The sequence below is a fragment of the Protopterus annectens genome, chromosome 1.part1 (assembly GCF_019279795.1).
Source record: "Protopterus annectens isolate FY-2018-M chromosome 1.part1, PAN1.0, whole genome shotgun sequence".
Classification (NCBI taxonomy): domain Eukaryota; kingdom Metazoa; phylum Chordata; order Ceratodontiformes; family Protopteridae; genus Protopterus; species Protopterus annectens.
In genome coordinates, this window is record NC_056726.1 from 215,958,828 (window position 1) to 215,971,332 (window position 12,505).

Sequence of the window (12,505 nt, forward strand, 5' to 3'; positions counted from 1 at the left end):
TATCTATCAAAATCTAAAAAAAAATACTGTTGGAAAAATATAAAAATACATAAGAATCTGCATTAAAAAGTCATATCCACCAATATTCATTTAAGCAAGGTTTAAAAATAGCACCAAAGTTCAAAAAACACCAAATCCAAGCAAAGAAACTAGGAAAATATGCACAGAAAGGCAATAACAGAACCACACACCAAGTACTTGATAAAATAAATGAGATTTATTGAGCGCGCTTTCATTAAAAGACTTCTTCAGAATAACAAATAAATCAATGAAATTTCCCTTTTAAAAACAAATTCAGCATTTCACAGGTTGAATAAATCCCACATGACTTGACATCATCTCCCATAACACATTCAGCATTTCATAGGTTGAATAAATCCCACATGACTTGACATAATTTCCCCTAACACATGAACATTTGTGAAAACCTGTTCACACTACATCAAGGTCAAAACACCCAGTGTTCATAAATCCAATGTCCCTGAAAAAATGTTATATAAATAAAAGACCATCAATTCATATAAAAGTAGTGACATTTACATAGGTCAACCACTAATAAATATTGTTAAATAATATACATTGATTTTAACCTTAACAAAAAGCCAAGAGACAATCTATCATTAAGGCTAAGTGCAATACTAGCGTTTGTTCTGATCTGCCATTTGAGTTCAAGAAACTCAAAATATATATCTGAAGGTCCTCCCTAGAACCCAGGTCCACATGGTCAATGACCCCAAATTTAAATGAATGAGTAGGACACTTCTTAATGTGTTTGTAGAGGGCATTGCCCTCATTTTTCTGGCTTATATCGTAAAGATGTTGGTTGATTCTTTGTTTGAGAGCTATAATAGTTTTTCCTATGTAGAAACTGTCACAGGAATCACAGACTGCAAGATACACCACACATAGCATCGAAGTTCACTATCCATAATTTTCTTTCCTATCAAGAATCTTATGCTTAGATAAACCAGACAAATGATCCTCAAACACCATATCGATGCCTATAAAAATGAAATGTGCAGACGCATTTTCACATTTATGTTTATAAAGGGTGCACCTGGGGTGTCTACAATTAATATCACTGATGCGTACAGCTATATGTTGTTTCAGGGGTCTAGAAGTTTGCCCTACATAAAATGCTCCACATTGGCATATAGTCATGTAGACTACCCAATCTGTACTACATGTAATCAACTGCCTAATCTGACATAATACTGTTTAAAATTGCAGGTAGGGTATGCAAACATAGGACAACAGAAGAAGCATCAATGGAAACTGTAAAAAAAGTTAAGTAAGGCACTCAGCCCCCAAAGACACAAGTTGCACACAGACATAAAAATTTACCATTTTGAAAGAAGTTATCCTGTCTTTTGAGTTTAATGTGCACCAAAGAAAAAATATCCAATAATGCAGGTGGGTTAAGTAGAATGAATTTATAAAAATCTATACTTTTCTGCTTTGATGATCAATACATGAAACCACTTAAATATGCACAGCAATAGGCATACATTAAGCAAATGAGCAATAACTTTACTGCTTCACTGATACATAAATATAAGCATTTAATAGTTATTTAAACACATATCTGTGATAGGTAAGCAGATATCCTTTCTGCCATCTCCATACAGCAGAAGAGATGACCTATAATAGGAATTAGGAGGAAAGACAATTGAGACATCTGACCATGTGTGTTCATGAGTATACAAATATGAATGTCAAAAACATCATTCCCAAAAATGGGTTATGTAATACCTGTATTTTTCCTTTGTTTTACTTCTTTTTAAGTTTAAACATAGGAGTACTTTGTACAAAAAGATAATAAAAAGTAAAGTGCTTTCAGTAAACAACTGCAGCAAAATCCATATCAGCCAGAAAAGTGAAATGTGTTACAATTACTTATGTTACACCACCATATCACAAATGCACTGCAAATGTGAAAAGCTCCACAGCTTGACATCATTACATTGATTACTCACAGGTTTCCAGTAACATTTCACATTTTATTTTTATTTATGAATATTTAATAAAAATAAGTAATGTTATTAAACTTTGCATTGATGTATTATATTATCAGTAAATTTTTTGCCCACCCCCCGGCTTTTTCTTATTTTAATAATAAGTTACTTTGCCTTCCTTTTTTTTTTCTTTTTCTCAAACTTATATTCAGTTTTCCACAGGTGTAGAATCCCTAGGAGCAGCCCAAACATATCCCATCCAGATCAGGCAGCGCTCACACAAAGCCCATGCAGGGACATCCTCAGAGGGCCGGGGTGGTGGTACCAGTTTTGTAGACACCCTAACATGGTGTAGCCCAGTAAGCCACACTGACCATGGGCTTCAGAACTTGGTTGAGGATGTGGTGGACTAGGTAGTGGAGATATATCTTCAGTCAGTTAACAAAGCTCTTCAGGAGGTTCGATACTTGTTGCCCTGATTGGCATTGACCATTGTGCCACCACATGTGCCTACACTTCACTATTGGGGTCCTCACTGCAACAACAGCTGGCAGTGGAAACATTTGGGGTCCTGTGGGCTGACTGTCCTCCTGAGACCAACTCCTCTTCACCTCCCTCCTTCCTTATCCTCTCTCATACACATGTTACCTACTTCCCACCCAAACTACCTTTTTACATAAAGCAAAGATTGTAAAATAGGGTAATCTTTCACTTAACAGACAGACTGAACCCCTCATCTCTCACCTTCTCAAGCACAATCCTCTAATTTCCCACTTTGTTATGCCTTCCCTTTTACAATATTTTCTATATTGCTGTTTCCACTCTTTAAACAAATCAAGGTGTCCACATCTGGATATCTCCATAGGAAACATATGAAACTACTTTACATTTTTAAAATATTCATAGGATTAGCTGTGCTGCATGCTGCATGTCTTAGGTCTTTATAACATGCATATGCATAGCTGTGTTTGTCTATAACTCCCAAATCTTTCAAAATAATGTGAGCACTTATGTTTTCACATAGTAATTCATATACACTTAAGGTTTAACTTCATCAACTTTACACTTTTAAAGAAAGTGGGCATTTCTTTACAGAAGCTTTTGTATTTCTATAGTTATTCTATACAACCAATGAAAACTGAACTTGCATACTCATAGTGGACCTCTTCATGAGTATTTTCTATGAAAATGTGAACTCAGGATTACGAATACCACACCTTATTCACACTCTTATTTTTTACATTAATTCTTAAAATTATTTACAAGTTATCACAAAATAACTTAACTAAACAATGCTATTTGTTTTATTCTTATTTATTTATCCCTATCCCACACCCTTTCTTCCACAACCATCTTCTTATTTCAGCTAATACATCATCCAAATCATCCTCCATTTTTGTTATCTAAACAATAAATTGTTTAATAAAATTCTTCATAAAACCCTGCTTTATAAAATTTTTCAGACTTTTTCCTTCTATCTTTTGTTTCCCATCTTCTTTTAATTCCTTCTGTGGGTACACCCATTTTTTAAAATGTTATACAATTCTTTTCTCTTCACACAAACTTACATTTAGCTTCCATAACTTAATTTTATTCCCATTCTTTTTCTTCTATCCATTTTTTTTTCACTTTTCTTTTCCCTGTTTTTATTTCCATGTATTTTTATATTTTTTGTATAACATTTTAGGTACCATTTCTTTTTCTCTTTCTTTTTACATTTTTATTGCCCAAAATAAATGCATAGATGCTAAATACACTACTGGATTTATCTAATTCAAGTCAGTTTCTTTTTTATTATAATTATCACTGGGTTCAGTGTTGAGCCTCAAATGAAGCTAAGAAAATGTCTAATAATTATTTTTTCCACTTGAGTTGATAATACAGCTACTCCCCATAAATATGTAATTGTTCCTAATACATAATTCAACATATGTATGCTTTTCTGAAATGATAAAAAAAAATGTTTCAATCAAGCTAATATTTTTATTTGTTCCATTACCTCTCTTTCCATTGACTTATTACAATATCATGCTCACCAAATATCTCCCAAAGTCTTTATTTCTCTTCTTTTGAAATATATTCCATTACTATTTTCAACAGATCCCTTATACTTAATTTGCTTAACTGCAGACCAGCTTTTTCAACAGCTTTCTGATCCTTATTACAGTCTCACTTATCCATCCCATGTTTTTTTACTATTAGAATTGAATCATCTGCATATATCATATATATTGGTATTATAACATTTCCTTCCATCTCCCATCTTGCCTCCTTCATTTCATACATATACTTCTGTACTACTGCATTCATTACTAATACAGATATATACATACTCATTGGGAATGCTTGTTATACTCGTCTTTTAATACTTTTTCCTATCCATCCATTTATCACAACTTGTAGCCATAAACTTTCAAAAAATGTCTTTATTACATTAATATCTTTCTCCTATACCACATGCCTCTATAATCTAGCACATTGTTTCACATCTCACTTTATCAAAGGCTTTAGCTACATCACATTTTATTAGTCTTACTTCTTAATGTTCACTATCATCTCTACTACCTTTTCACTACAATTAACTTTAACTATAATTTCTACTATTCTTTTCACTATAATTAACATTTGTAGCACCTGACTTCCTTTTATAAAATAGATTTCTTCTCCTACTACCTCATCCAAAACTTTCTACATCCATTTTTGTAGCATTTCATAAATATTTTATAGTCAGTATTCATTAGTGTTACAGGCCTCAATTGTTTATTTTCTTTCATCTTTTTTCCATATAAATGTTATCAATCTACCACACATGTCTTTTCCATTATATATTCCTTCATCCATTAATTTATTAAAGAAACTTTTTCATCTTTATTTCCTCATAATACTCATAGCTTACACCAGCCAGTCCTGGCACTGATTGATTCTTACCTTCTTTAATCACCTTTTCTATTTATTCTATTGTTATATAATTTTCTACTTTATAGCATGCATAGTGCTACAAATGAGTAAGTCTTAAAATGTATAAAAGCTATGGGAATCATAGTTAAGAAATGACTGAATAGTTATGTTAACAGTCATGAAGCAGGACAAACTGAGAATATGTACTGATCCTCAGGACTTAAAATGTGGATATAAAATGAACATTATCAATATCTATCCAATGAAGAAGTAGTTACAGCAATACTGATTTCTAAGTTATGCCTTGTTATTTATGTTCACCATGGATTTTGGCAGATTAAGCAAGATGAAGTTATTTCTAAGGTTACCATGTGGAATCTCTTTGGTAACAGAAGCATTCCAGAGAGCTGTAGTAGGCATGATTGAAGGGATAGATGGCATACCAAATATAATTGTTGATATTCTAGTCTGCAGAGCTACTAAGGACACATATATTCACATTCGGTGAAACTGCCATACAAATAAAGGTAATGATGCTTGAAACTGAAGAAAGCAAAGTGCCAGATCATTGTAACTTCTCTTAAGTGCACAAGACATGCATGGACATCAAAAGTGTTTCAATCTGATGTTGACATAGACCAACTGTTTGTGTACAAAAGCCTCAAGTTGTAGTACCTTTGTCATTCCTAGGTTGTTAGGTTTAACAGTACTGCTCAAGAAACTACTAGAGCTTGATATAGGATGGATTTGGCTAGTAGAACAAGAGAAAATGCTTAAAATGCTGAAATATCTAATCACCAAGGTACCATTTAAATTCTGTTGTATGTTTCAATCTACAACTCTCTGGTTTAAATGTAATCAATGAGATCAAATACAATGTTATTACATGAGAAAAAACAATTGTCTATGGATCAAGCGCTCTGAGAGATCTGAAGCATGCAATGCTGAAAGATAAAATGAGATGTTAGCCAGAGTTTTAGTCATTAAAAGGGTCGTAATCATATCTGTTGTAAAGAGCTATACTGGAATTGTATCATAAATCACCCCAAAGCATATTAAATAAATCTCTGCATAAGGTACCTGTACAACGTCAAAAGCTGTAGCTAGCTTTGCAAATGAATGAGCTACATGTTCAGTACAAACCAGTCAAATTAATGCACTTAGCTGTTATCTTAATTACAGCATATGTTCACAATTGTAGGAAAGATTTGTTTGTAGAAAGAGCTTGAAGTTCTATAGATTGTTTCTCAATAGCTTACTTCTGCAAAAAGTTCTAAGAGTTTAAATTATATACAATGAAAGTCTTTAAACTTCAGATACTACATGGTATGAATATGACAGGATATCCAGATAATACTACGGTAGTACATCCAATTGTCCTTGATTATTTTCCTTATCAAGATAAACTTTCAACTCAGGTTTTATTATTCAGTGACGGCAGTCAATAGCTCTACTTAGTTGCAAGAAGGCACATTAAACAAAATTTATTTGCCATGCTTACACATGAGCAGGTTTAAAGAAATGGCTCATGATGTTGTATACTGGCACATCATGCCTGAGCAGATACAGAACATGGTACAGAAATGCAAAAAATGTGGACTGTTCAGAAACCAAAATCAGAAAGAGAAGATGACACAATTTAAATTCCATGTTGCTTTGGCTGAAAGTAGGAGATGATTTGTTTCATTACAGCAAGATATATTACCTCTTGTCTGTAGACTACTGCTTATTTCCAGAAGTGGTCCAGCTACATTATACAAGTAGTAGGAAAACCAGTCTTTGCTACACATGAAATTCTTCATGAAGTAATATCAGATAGTGATCCTCAATTTATTTACCAGGAACTTTACAACTTTTCTGAATCAGCGGGACTTCAAATTACATTAACTTGCTTCATTGCTATTCTCAAAGCAGTGGACAAGCTTTCTTGTTTTCAAGATTTATTATTCAGTGATAGCAGTCATTAGTCCTACTTAGCTGCAAGAAGCCATGTTAAACACATTCTGGCAGTCTGATGAAGCAAGTTTGTGAAAGCGCTAACCTCGTTTAAATAAAATTGTCCATTATTTTTAGTCTCTGCATCTCAGTTGTTTTGATATTCATTATAGTGTATGTCGCCTTGGTCGTTCCTTCAACTAGTGGAACTTTTTGGATTTTATACTAATTTGTTGTGTGAAGGAACGTTCATTTTGTGGGTTCCCGTTGGTTTTCACTTGAACATTCTGGCAGTTGGCCAAAGGATTAAGGCTAAGAGCTGCCTACTGTGTGACCTTGCACAAGTCAATTAACCAGACAAAGCTTTTGAGTTATTTGGAATTTGGACTGGGCTGATTAATGGTATTCTGCACTGTGTGTCTAGTAACTACTTATGAATGAGAGGAAGATCTAGTTCAAAAATTAAAAGAATCTCATTATAAATGAAAATATAAGTCCTGTAGATTTTTATTTGCTTGTTCTCGAGTAGAATGACACCATTTCAGTTTGTCTATTTCCATCAAATTTTGAATGGGTACACATCTAAAGTTTGAACTGTCTACCTCATTTTCTTTGCTAGTATCTAACAGTAAATTAACTGTTGCTCAATTAATAGAGAACATGCAACAAAAATAGAATTTTACTATGACAGATCATCCAAAATATTTCAGTGCAGAGAAAGCATAATTGTGAAACTAGACGCAAGTCAAGATTTGTTGGGTATGAAAAGATTTAAGTTCAGGGCACTATAACTGATTTTGCAGAGTATTCCAGATTATATCTGTAGATAGTCCTTGTATTACTTACAGCATCTGACATACATAAAACTTGAAAAGTTAAGCAATAAAGAAAAAAAATGCTATGGAAAGCTAGTATCAGTCTTAGAAAAGGAAAAAAGTCATTTGTCAGCAATGCTACATAAAGAACACTCAACGTATACAGTATGTATAACTGCACTGAAAGATGAAGGTATTGTAGTAGGGCTTCATTGACTGACAGCTCTGAGGTATTTCAGGAGTTAACACACACTTGTTTCAAACTTGAGGATTATGATGAACATTAGGCACCTTGCAAAATATTCCTCTGTATTAGCTTCATTTTTAACATCTATGTAGCTGAACACAGACACAGGTTAGTATCTCTAAAGGTAGGCTTCAAACTCCCTCTAACTTTCCTGACCTTGAAAGGGTACATGCAGTGTTAGTATACAAACTTTCACTGATCTTAAAAAAAATTATGGTAATGACTTGGTTGTGACATAGTTAAAATGCTATGTTTCACAAACTTTAAGTACCATGTAGTATTAACGGATAGACAGGCTAAGCTGAATTAAGTTTGTAATGAGTACATTATATGCTTGGATGAGATAATACTAGTAATGTACTTTGAAGACCCTCCATCCTTTAGCTGCAATCCTCTAGTAGTTTTCAAAGGCTTCTCCTATGTTCCATTAAACTTTTTTTATGTTAAGTGCATATCCACCCTGAGTTTGCATGGTGTTCTTGCAGGTGCTTCAGTTTCTTTCCATATTTCAAAGACATGCAGTAGGTGGACTGGATACTATAAATTGGCCATAGATGTGAATTTGCATGCATGTATGTGGTATGGAAGAATAGCCACAACATGATACTTTCTTTTTCTAAAATCCTAGAAAAACATGCCCACAGACAACTTTTCCAACAACTCCTTGACCATCAGCTTCTCACTTACTCAACATGGCCTTCATCTAGGATGCAGTACTTTTACTGCCCTTCCCAACACTTACATCATTAACCAAGCATTAAACAATGGCATCTTGGCTTCTGCCATATTTTGTGACTTATCAAAAGCCTTTGATACCGTCTGTCATTTCAAACTATTACAACAGCTATGTTCTCTCAGACTATTACCCCTGTTATTACACTGGTTCAACAGCTAGCTATATGACTGACAACAATGTGTCAAATGGCAAAGTGCCCATTTTGCTTTGCTACCAGTCCCTACTGGGGGTCCCCTAGGGATCTATTCTGTGTTATCAGCTTTTTAACATTTTCATTAACAGCTCCATACTACAACAAAACATGCCTCCTTAATCCAAGATGCAGATGACTTGACCCTCATATGTTCTGCCAAACCTTTGTCCCATTTTCAGCATATAACTGGTAATCTTTTACGTGCATTGAACCCTTGCTTAATAACACTGAGCCACTACTAATGCCAAAGAAAACAAAGCTACTGCTATTTCTCAGCACACAACCTGAATGGGGCTACCTTCACTGTTGCATCTTCAAATAGCACAAAGATAGAAACTGTCGCACACCCAAAGCTATTGCGGGTCATTATAGATGACAACTTGCATATTCACCAGCCTATCAAAAAATAAACAAAAGAAACTTGGGGCACATTATAGAATCAAACAATCCCTCACAGACAGCTTAAAAAAACTTGGCATCTACCTTCCTTTGACCATTCCTATTATGTAGTTCTTTGATCTTGACAAATCTACATGCCAACAATCTAAACTAGAAAAGTGCTACAACAAAGTGGCAAGGTTTGCAACAAGTCTGCCTTATAGGTCGCACTACTGTATTGCCCTAAAACAACTAAATTGGCTTGAATTTCTTTATTATTTTTTCTACTCATAGTTAATCATGTCCCACAATATAGCAAACAGTCCACAAAAACGCCCAATCTTGACTGAAATCATTCAGCATTATACACAATCAAGACAACTATGTTTACAAGACAAATTTCTGCTCAACATTCACAAGTCCAATAACGCAGCAGGAAATGCCCTATATTCAAATTACATCAGTAAAATATACAACTCAATCCCATTTCCACTGAGTTTAATAACCTCCTCTCCTTCAAAAGAAATCTTAAGGAAAGCCTATCAAATAGTTGGCTTTACTTTTGATCAAATTCTGGGTAACATCTCATAAGTTATAGTGAATATTTCTGACTGACAGTTGTTAACTAAACTGGCATATATATTTTCAACTTGTATGATTCTACTAAACTACCTATAAATATTGCAAATATCCCCATCCATTTCCTTTATCTCTGTACAAGGCTACTTTTTGCTAATGAATTTAACTTTTGTACCCCATCATTCATTAACTTTATATTAACACTTGCTTAATCAAAAACGTTTTTCTTTCTCCATCACTCATTTCCCTCGTTCTTACCACCATTAATTTCTTTGTATTTTATAGGTTAGTACTAAGCTAACTGCCCTTGTGAGCAATTTTAAGCCTAGCCACTTGTCCCTTGTGAGACTCAAACCCTGCACCTTGTGTTTGCAAGGCAAACACCTTAACCATTAGGCCACCCTCCCACCTTGACACTCTGCTTTTTCTCAGGCCATCTCTAGCACTAGCAGGACATTTTTTTTATTTTAGTACTTTAGAACCCTTAGGACTTAATAAGGAATGTAACTGGAGGTATGTAATTTAGTGGTAGTAATTTAATGGTTGTTTAATTGTTTTTTTAATTGTTTGTGATTGTTACAGTTATTTAAAATGTTTTGTAACTGATGCATTTTACTCTTGGAAGGCTTCTTTGCCAAGGGGGTTGGGAGGGTGGCCTAATGGTTAAGGTGTTTGCCTTGCAAGCAAAAGGTGCAGGGTTTGAGTCTCACAAGGGATAAATGGCTAGGCTTAAAATAGCTCGCAAGGGCAGTTAGCTTAGTACTAATCTATGAACCTATGAAGGTACTACATTTTATTAAATCATGAATCTTCTGGACTTGTGGCCGATGTGGTTTTGTTTGCTTTTTCCTGCTTTGGTGTGTTGTATTCTCTCAACAAACAAATGTCCCTGCAGAAAAACTCCTATTTCTCCTAGTAGTTTGCACAGATTTTATAGTAAAATGTACCACTCTATCTGCTAGTGACTTGCCCTTTCTAAAAGTAAGCATTGCCTTACAACTAAATTTGTTCAACATGGGTCTAAGCTTAAAATATTGCAATGTTTCTCCAAAACAAGCCTTACCATTTCAGCCTGCAGTGACTAACTGTAAGAAAGCTTGCAAGTTGATGAACATTTTATAATTCTCTGTCACTAGTACTCCCTCGTCTATATCTGGTTTTTGGTGTTACCTTTTAAAATTTTCAGCTAGTAAAACTGACTTTTGTAAATAACCTCACTGGTAGAATTTATGTGTCTATAATACATAAACTTATTCTAAGGAATATGTATTTTAGTTCAAGCTAGGTGGCAACTCTGCATGTCTAATAATGCAGTAGTTTGTTTGCAAACACTGAAGTTTCCAATCCACTTTCAACCACTCTCATCTTAACATAGACATTTTATGGATGGCATACATACATTTTATGGATGGAATACATAAATTCAAATCATATGCTCATATGCCACCAACTTGTATGAATTAGAAAGATGTTCAATCTTTCTCAGCACCCTGCTAAATGAAAAATATAGCAATAAGCAAGCAATAAAATGCCCAATAGGATGTGTGTTACTGTGTAAATAACATCCACCCAGGGTTGTTCTGAGGCCCAACACAGCAGCAACAGTTCTTAAGGTAACACTTGTCATAGTTTCCAGGCCTGTGTCATGTAATGCTTGCATGTAGCCTGTTAATATTTGCTCTAACCAAAATGTCTCTAAAAGCATAATGCTGGCTTGTTACCTTATGTAAAAAAAAAAAAAAAAAAAAAAAAACAAAGTTGCATCTAGAATATAGAAAGGTCGTTATGAAACAAAATGCTTAGGGTACATGTATATTAATTTTGCCAAAACCCATTGGGGATGAAAATCTTTGTGCTGTTTTGGGAGTTCACACATACCAGTGCAGACTGTGATGCTGCATTAGCATAATTCTGAAGAAATAATGTCCTGATTCATCTTGACAACTTATACTAGCATTCAAATTTTCATTCCTCAGTACAGTGTAACAGAGACTGGTCTAGAATAACCCTTGACAGCAAGTTAAAAATATCATTCTTACTACACTCTGGTTGTTGTTGGGCTTAGTATTGCATATTATAAGTTAAAATATAAGAAAGCCTGTGTGCCATAGAAAAAAAAGACTGCAAGTTCCTTTCCACATAGTATTCATCTAGTTTTTAATAGCTCCTGGTATGAGGAAGCAAAGCAGTAATGTCAAGATCTTTATTAAAGGGCAATGTTAAACGTTTTTAGCTGTCATTCTTTTTTTGGTAAATTACTATTCTAAGTATTGTTTATAAACAATCATCCTTTTAAATAGTGTTAGTCTAAGAGTTCAGGTTTCACTACCTTCAGTGGAGGTGGTATAGTTGCATTCCATGAAAAACAACAACAAAAAATCCTGATGAATTGATTGCTCTTATGTACATTCCCTTTCTCGCAGGGTAGTTTCGGCATAGTGAAATAATGACTTAACTGGATTACTGCATGTTTTTTTCTTAGTAGCCAAGATTTTTTTTTATTTATTTTTTCATGTCTGCAGGAGCATGTATATTTTTGATATGTTCTCTTCTTACACACTTTTGTTTTCTTCTGCTGTATTGTTTATATATTTAGTTCAGAAATGCTCGCTGAAGAGGGGACCAGTGGTAAGTTTACTACATGAGAAAAGGGCAGGACAATAACAGAAGATAGCCCTACTAAAGCACTGGGGGAAACATTACTGCTGATGAAGCAGAAATAACCAGAGTTTGTAAAAACACACCTGGAACACTGGACTATGTTCTCAT